This window comes from Solanum pennellii, chromosome 10 (assembly GCF_001406875.1).
Source record: "Solanum pennellii chromosome 10, SPENNV200".
Classification (NCBI taxonomy): domain Eukaryota; kingdom Viridiplantae; phylum Streptophyta; class Magnoliopsida; order Solanales; family Solanaceae; genus Solanum; species Solanum pennellii.
The window spans coordinates 50,511,863-50,521,610 of record NC_028646.1 but is presented as its reverse complement, the minus strand read 5'-3'; the positions used below and the strand labels follow the sequence as shown (position 1 = coordinate 50,521,610).

Here is a 9,748-nt window from a genome sequence, read left to right as displayed (position 1 = left end):
AAGAGTTTAAAGAGCATATAACTGGGAGGTTTCGACTATCCACATAGTTCTTGTGATTTCTTTGCTTATCTCATTAATCTTTGACTAATTTTCTCTTTTTATATGGTTGATTTAATTGCCTTTGAATTTGTAGTTTATGTGGTCTAGGAAGTATTACTTTCATGTGGGATGGAACTGATTCTGTTGTTAAATTTTGACTTTTGGTTCCCCTATATATATTTTGTCCTTTATTCAATATTGAAAATTATTTGGCTTTAGCTTCCAATAGTTTGATTTGTGCTTAGTTCCCTGAAAATTTTACGGTAACTCAACTATATGGATACTCTATATGTGCATCTGATTTGTGCTTAGTTCCCTGGAAATTTTACTGTAACTCAACAATGTGGATACTCTATTTATGCATTTGGAGCTACTGATCTTTATTTTTCAACAACTTTGCTAATTACATTGACTCTTTTGATAATTTGCATTTTCATATCATAGACAAGCAGTTTCAAGTTTCAACTAGACAAGCATGAGTAGAATAATCATGTGGATGTCTTAGGATTGTTTCACTAATATATATTTCTTGTTCTTGGAGGTTGGCGGGAGAAACATCATACACATCTGTAAAAAAAAACATCCTTAACTGGGGGTTTCTCTTGTTTTTTTGCAACTTGAATGGCTTGCAATACCAGCTTCCTAATATTACTGCGAAGTTTAGATTCAACCTGAGAGTTCAACCAGCCTTCTCTTTCAATCCATTTCCTAAATCTGTTTACAGGGTCTCTTTCTCTTATCCATCGTTCGATTTATTTATCTAGACGATATTTGGTTGAGTCATCTGAGGTATACGTTCTCTATAAGTAAGAGCCTCCACTAGAATAGATTTACGTTCATTAACACCCATTTTTCGTTCCTCATGGACAACGGTTAAAACAGAAAGAGCATCGTTACCATCCACATGAACACTATGAATTTCATAGCCCTGTACTTTATTAACAACAACATCACTTCGGAACTGGTAACTAACAGGTGTACTTATTGCAAACCCATTAACAGTGTCCTTTTCAATTTGTGCAAAATCACTAATGATTGAATAACCATCATCGTCAAGGACCAGGTAACATTGTCCTCTCTCCTTCCTTGTTTCAGGAATAAAGTTTAAATGTGAGGTGAATTTGACCTCGCCTCCAGGGAAATCGAGTACTTAGGAATCATTTTGAATATTGTGCATGAGATTTAACTGTGTTTGAAATTTAATTGAGTCAAAACGGATATAAGCTGGTCTGTTCTCTTATTTATTATATATTATTAACATGGAATTTAAGCAATTTTTCATATACATTTCAATGTGACTAGGAGAAAAATAAGGAGACAGTATCATTTAAGGATCTGTTTGTGGTTACACGAACAAGAAAATTCGGGCGTTTGTACAAAGCTTCGAATGAAGATACTACTAGTAAAACTGTATGAGTACTGTCTATTATTTTTTTATTGAGATCAATCATATATTTCATAAGATTGTGTTTGTTGTATATGCTTTGGTAGGCTGAAATGGAGGAAATTGAAAAACAAATGCAACAACTGATTGAATACAATAAATGTAAGAAAAGGATGCTACTAAATGGAGGAACAAAATAAAACTGTGCGACAGGACGTTATAGCAGATGTAATTTCACAACTTAAGCATGCGAGATTAATTGATCCTAATATACTGGCAGCACTGTCCATTTCATCACCAAGAGAACCGACTTCTGTTCAAGGGGGTGAGCAATGTTGGTGTCGCTAATTCTATCTTTTGATTATTTCTTCTTCTTATTCCATCTTCTTCATCATATGTCTCTTGCAACTCTATTTCCTTTTTCTATTGTGATTTTGTTTATTTTTTTATAGTGATTCTTTTTTCTTGTTGTTCTTCTTCATTTTTTTAATTCATGGTAATGTTGTGTTGTTATGAAGTATGTTGTTTGGCTGTGGATGAAATTGCGATAACTGAAAAGGAAATATGTTCGGTGATAGTGTTAAAAGATATAGTGTGAAGTACTGATTTTTAAAAAAAAAGACGTTGCAGTTTTAGTTCAGAGACTTGATCATCGGAATGCACTGACTGTCTCTTACCTTAAATGAGTACACACATGATCTTTTAAGTAAATTTAGAGTGTTCAAATGTGAAGTTCAACGTATTTAATGTGAATGTTCTGAAATGGAGCTTATTTTTGAACGTGGTGAAGTTTGTTGAGCTTATTAATGCTGAAATACTATGAAAATATGAAAGTGTTGAAGTGTACATTTTTATTTTGATTGTTTGTTCTTCTTCATTATGTTTCTGTTGCAACTTCATTTCCTTTATCTATTATGATTTTGTTTTTTTTCTATTGCGACTCTTTTTTTTTTGTTGTTCTTCTTCATTTTTCTACTGATGGTACTATGGAGGAGTGGTGAAGTATGTCGTTTGGGTGTGAAAGAAAATTGCAATTAATTGAATTGAACTTTGTTTTCACTTCTTAAAACAAGTTGTGGAAATAATGGATGTTTATGTGTGGTTGTACTCAAATTTTGTTCGAGAGAAGATGACAAATGAATTTCTAGGACCAATGGGGCAGGGGGCTGTATGTGTACTCAAAGTCCCACTGTTCAATAGATATTAAGCATATATGGCAGCAATGAAGAAAATTTTTACATTTGATGTGTCGTTTTTTATTTTATAGTGGTTGGTAAATTCAGAATGAAATTCTTAAAATAGTGAACCTTTGTGTTGTTTTGTTATTTGATGAGTTTTTATGAGCTGAATTTTGCGGAAAGCTTCTTTTTTTTCCTAAAATATTATGTGTTTAACATAGGAAGAAGCAATTCATTGCATTTTGAATTATACTGGTTGGTGAATTCTGAATGAGTTTCTTGAAAGATTGAATCTTTTCGTTGTTATGTTATTCAACGAGTTTACGAATTGAATCTTGTATTTTTTTTTTAATCTTTGAGAAGAACTAAAGTACTTTATCTTACTTTGGAGTGAATTGGCTTATGGATGTAATTTACTGGTATACTGATTTTAACATATATAGGAAGAAGCAATATGTTGCATTACTATTTAGTTCAAGTTATTCATGACATATGAGATGCTAAAGAGTCAGTAGTTTCATATAGTTAGGAAAGTATTACCATACATACTCTTTTTATGAAAGCATTACGAGCTATGTTTTAATTTTTAACTCATCAGGTCTTCATTTTTTCTCAACTCTCTTAGTAATACAGTCCATTAGGAAAGCTTGAATCTTTTGTTGTTTTTGTCTGATATTGCTAGGTGTTTAACTTGAAATTCCTATGTATTAACTTTGTAATATATATGACTATTGTGGTTTAATTTAGCTTTTGCAAAATATTTGCTAAATTATATATATTTTCCCTAATTGTATGTAGGTGATGAAATTGATGAAGGCGATGAAAGTAGCAGCGAAGACTTGACATAGGAGCTGAATTGTGGATGTTAGCTTTATTGGTGCTCTAGAAATCTTTTATTTTGAAAATCTAAAACTGTGTGGTACATGTGTTTCACCTTTTTTTGAATGGTAAAAAAATATTTTGTATATTTTGCTAATTTGATATTATAATCGTGGATCTTGAATTCAAATTTTTAGTGTTGAACATTTCTTCTCGTGAATAATTCATGTGTATTTTATGTTATTAAATTACTGCAATATCTCAATAATATACCCTTTGTGGAACTGTACAAATAATATATATACGTTGCAATAGCTTCATAATAGCTGTTGAAGAATGTAGTAAGAATCGTTGCAGTACCATGTAATAACCTTTACAATAGCCATTATGCAACATTTTTATAATTATTTAAAAACTATTGCATTACCTTATAAAACCGTTGCAACAGAATAAAATGATTTATTGAAACGAAAGATTAACTGTAGTGATAGCCTCAAAAGAACTGATGCATAAACCTCTTTTCCAACGGTGCATGACCGTATCAATACTACACTAACCGTTGGCAAGTAAAGAAAGTAACAACCGTAGCAATAGTTCTATCTACGGCTACAGTTTTAGGAACCGTCGTACATAACCGTAGCGACAGATCTATTGCTACGCGATCTGTTGTAGCGGTTGCCTCAACCGTTGCATTAGACCTATGACTACGGTATCATAGTCAATTGCAACGGTAAATGAACTGTGGAAGTAGATCAAATTCCTAGTAGTTCTAGGTCAACTCTCATAACCAAGATCACTTCTAAAGAAGTAGTATGAAAGAATAGAAATCATCCTAATTTTTTCATGGTTAGTGTAAAAACATCATCTAATATTTATGTAACCAATAATCAAGTCAATTGAATCAATCCAAACCTAATTCACACCAACATCAAACCTAGGGTTAAGGGTTAAAGATCATGTTCTTCTATTTCAATCAAAATATCATAAATTATCCTAATCAAGTTAAAATAAATGTTAAAATATTCATATTATCCAATAGAAGACATAAACAATTCAATTCATAACCTTAGTTTCGAGATTGAGAAGAACCCAAATGAAAACCCAACTTTTGAAAACATTTTCAAGGAACACTTTGAGGAACGAGGTCTCAAAGGTGAATTAGATCCCATATCTTATATTTAGATTCTTATTTGTTGGTGAAATCCACCCTTTACAGCCCCCAAAACATCCCACTAGCTTGTCTTCAATGGTGTCTTCGATAGAGTAACAAAAAAGAGAGAAGGAATAGAGTTTATTTTGTGACTTGTGTTAAATCTAATGAGGGTTGGGGTCTTTGGATAAGATCTTAATAAACTTAATTAGATTCCCTTAACCCCTATTTAATTACATAAACCCCTAACTAATTCAATGAAACTAACTTAAAATGTGCAAGAAACTCGATCCTCACACATGAGACCACGAACGACGGGCCATCTGTGAGTCGACGGTCACTGTGCACTTCCGTGTTGAACGTCTATTTTTCTTGTCAAATACTATGCATATGAGGGAATCCAACATTTTGTATAAGTGTTGTTGTATGGTTGGAATAGACTCCCTGTTGATCAACACACGAACCGTCGTTGCCCTCTCGTAGATGCGCACTCCATAAGCAGTGTTGCCTCCTACATGCTAAGGTCCTCCTCAAGGTCCCTTGGTTGATCCTTGGGGAGTCGTACCCGGAGATTTCGACAACGAATAATATTAAACACCTCTTAACTACCCTTCCACAAATTGTAATGAATTTTCAACTCCTAAAAGCTAATCAAATAGGCTAAGGTACGCTAGTACCTTCTAGAACTAGTTTCCGAACGTCATGGACGTTCTTGGACGTTTTGTTTCCTAATCTTCTTAAATGAACTATATTCATTAAGAATAGCTCTTAAAACAGTGTTTAGACCCCATGGCACCTATGTTAAGATTTAAGACTCGTCCTGGATTTTCAAAATGTTACATTATCCCCTCTTTAGGAACATTCGTCCCCGAATTTTTCTAGAGGAATAGAGTAAAGACTACAAGCCCATCCAACAATAATACATAACAATATCAATGAGGCAATTCAAAACTTCAATTACCAAACTTAATGTTCTACATTTCGTTATGAGGACTATCCTTCTCACAAACAACATGACCTCACTATACTTTACATGAGCCACTTATGTAAAATATCAGTCCAACAACATGTTATATATCATTTCATAAAGACTCACCATATCAATATGCATACATAATTCAGAACAAACCAAAAGGCAAAATTTCAAGTTTTATGCATCAAATTCGCTGTAACTCACTCTATTGTGATTCAAAATGCACATTTTTGCAAGACTTCACAAAAAATCAAGAAACATCAATTTCTAATCATGTTTATATTATTAAAAGAATGACTAACCTTAATAATAAAAAAGATGAGGGTAACCGGACTTCTTGTCGACCTCGACCTCTCATGTCGCATCCTCAACAAGGTGATTCTTCAATAACACTTTTACGGAAACCACTTCTTTATTCCTTATCTTCTTGACTTGTCTATCAAGAATTTGAACCAGAACTTCCTCAGAAGAGAGATTATCCTTGACAAAGACCCTCAATGGAAAGAATAGACTCGGGATCACCGATTCACTTTTTAAGAATGGAAACATGGAAAACTAGATGAACCGAAGCCAATTCTCAAGGAAGTTTCAATTCATAGGCAACCCCACATAACGAGGACTCAACTTTCATCTCTTTCCACATCTAACCACCCCTTTAATTTGTGAAATTTTCAAATACACCTTATCACCTCTTAAAACTCCAAATCCCTTCTCCTATGATCGGCATAAGAATTTTGCCGACTATAGGCCATCATAAACCGGTTCTTAAGATATGAAATTTCTATAATGTATTATAAATCAAATCGGGACCAAGAAGAAAAGGCTCTCACACTTCAAACCATCCAAAAGGAGACCTACATCTCCTACCATACAAGGCTTCATACGGAGCCACGGAAATGGATGATTGAAAACTATTATGACAAGCAAACTCCACCAAAGGAAAATGTATCCCAATTTCCCTTGAAATCAATGATACAAGAGCTAAGCATATCCTCAATGGTTTGAATAGGATGTTCCTCTTGACCATCCATTTGGGGATGAAAAGGGGTACTCAACGTCACCTTAGTACCCATACCCTTTTCGTAATTACCTCCAAAACCTAGATGTAAATTGTGCTCCCCGATTTGATATTATAGATAACAAAATACCATGACGACACATAATCTCATTTATGAAGATCCTTGCATAATCTTCCGCCGAATAAGTAGACTTGATGGGAATAAAGCGAGCGTACTTAGTAAACTTATCCACAACCACAAATATAGAGTCATATAACTTTTGAGTACGAGGTAAACCCACTACAAAGTCCATATTGATGTATTCCCACTTCCAAGTAGGAATTTGGATCTCTTGTAGTAAGCCACAAGGATTTTGATGTTCGTCTTTTATTTGTTGGAAATTCGGATACCTAGCAACAAACTCCTCTATGTCCTTCTTCATACCTTCCCTCCAAAATACTACCATAAGGTCATGGTTCATTTTCGTCAATCCTAGAGCCCTTAGAATTTCATGTCATCCCTTAGTCCTAACACGACGTATTTGACCTCTCGGAGGTCTTACTAGAGCCCTTAGAATTTCATGAACATTAAATCATATGAAAATAGCGGAAAATTAACACTTTTCTCTACAAAAGAGCACTTTATAAAATGAGAGTATCTTTAACACTGTGTCTTAAAAGAATCTGTACCATTAGACCTATACTTCACATTAATACAACTTAGGGACATGACTAATACATAATAGAAATATATAAACAAATCACATAATTGAATAAGGTAGGTTCGTCAACGAAACTATGAGGACTCCCCATGTATTCATCTTCAATGCTCCTTAGAAACCTATCTTCTATGTCCATGACACCACATCTCCAAACCCTACACAATGTAGAAAATGTAGAAAAATGGCTTATAACGAAAACATACAAAGTATGGAAGCCATGCAATAAAAGCATTAAAACAAACTTAAAAGGGAAATTTAGTTCAAACCGTGATTTATGCATTTTTGAACACCATTCTTTGAAAGAGTTGGAGAATATAAGTCATAAATATCTCACATATAGTTCTTCAATAACAAGGTTCAAAACATCATCAAGACATAATCTCCCATAGTCATCATACACATACTAACTTCTATAAGACATAATACATATCAAGTTCCCAACATCATGATAGAACAGTCCCATGAATAACCTTAAGCTTCTAATTATACAATGCATAGGCAGGGTCCATAGTCCTACCTACACTAAGTATCTCCTTTAGGCCAGCATGATCATACTTGACATAAGTTCATACTTACATAAGCAATTCAACATCATACATATATTACAACTGATTCCTCCTTGACAAACATGCATAAGAAGAGGTTAATCATACACCTTAGTTTATATTATGGAAAGCCGACCATAAAGTTAATCTAAATAAAGCATGCATCATTCACAAGCCTTATAATAAGAATGTAATTAAGATCATGGCTATTGTAGATGTCTACTTATGCCATGTATGAATGGAATCTACTCCTCACACTAAGTAGAATCCCTAAGGGAGTCATTAGTCGTAATTCATGCAACACATTCATATCATACATCTTTGTCATAATTCATGCAACACATTCACATCATACATCTTAGTCATATTCATATACTTCATATCATGGGTAAACCACCCTCAGAACCCTTTCATAAGTTCACCTTGTGCAATTTAGACATGGATTCCCATACCCCCACAATTACTAAGCAAACCCACCAAGAAGTCATAAGTGTAATTCACATGCATAATAATAATTCATTACTTCAAATGTTCAGGATATATTTCCATAACCTATTTTGACCATAGGATCTACTCTAGACTCCAGTTTTCTACACCCACAACAAAAAGAAATTCTACTGCTTGCCAACGTAGCAGATACCTATATAATAGCATTTAAGTTGATCCACAAGCTAAAACATATGGGGCCACGTAGTGAGGGAACAATTATATTACTACTAAAACCAAGACTAGCTAAACATAAAAGGTTTCCATAGCATGAGAAAACATATATAATATGAAACTGAACTTGGTAGACGAAAAATGAACCCATATGGGAGGACGGACTTGCTAGGCGTAAAAGACTCCATCTCATTTTCATGTTTACTTGATGCTAAGCTTAATTTAATTTTTAAAGTTTCTTTAAGACATTACGTAAGCATGAGTTCATAAAGAATACCTTAGATAGTTACTCTGTCATGTATCATATAGCTCAAGGTTATAAATATGAGAATTATCCTTTCGACATAGAACCAAAATCACGTAATAATGTATCTTTCATAACATAGTCACATAATGTTCATGAGAATGCCTTTTATTAAATATAACAACAATACCATAATAATCTCACAACATTCATGTTCATAAAATATCCATGTCTTGATAGTCATCAAAATTTCATGCATAATACTATGTAAAGGTGCATATAAGAGTTAGCCTTTCAATTGACACCCAAATATACCATATTCATATTCATGCAGGTAGTGTGGGTGTGGGTGCGTAATTACCCTTTTAATAGCACAACAATAACATTATGATCATAATGACACCACACTTCTCAAAGGGGTCACAACATGTGCATAACAACCCAATTCATGCATAAATAACATATATTGCATTTACGGATATTACACCATGGAAGTAACATATCTAACATTCACTACCATAGAAATGAATACATTAATCATTCAAGTAGGTTATGCATGGAACATTAAGAATCACACATTCACATAGGAAATAATGTGGGTGAGGTCCTTCCACAATAGTACCTCATGTAACTCAACCTCTAGACAATACCATGCACATAGCATATCATACTTAGTGATACCTAGGGTTCAGGGGAAGAGGGACTTTTTCTCAACACTACTATTCAAACTAATAAGTAGGATCTCCACCTTAAGTGGATCAAACCAATAAAACTAATACATAATAAGTAAACATATGCACCACAAGTGAATCATCAATTCCTGTCACGACCCAAAACCGAGCCGCGACTGGCACCCACACTTACCCTCCTATGTGAGCGAACCAACCAATCTAAACCTTAACATTTTAACCATAATGAACAAAATACGATGCGGAAGACTTAAACTCATTAATAAAAAGACAATTCAATAACTTCTAAAAATTCAACATCTATTATTCCCCAAAATCTGGAAGTCATCACCACAAGAACATCTATGA

General features: G+C 33.8%; 1 pseudogene; it reads right to left on the bottom strand.

Annotated features, from left to right (window-relative positions):
• Positions 1-493: 493 nt before the first annotated feature.
• LOC107001338 overlaps positions 494-9,748 on the bottom strand; it is a 20,945-nt pseudogene continuing 11,690 nt past the window's right edge.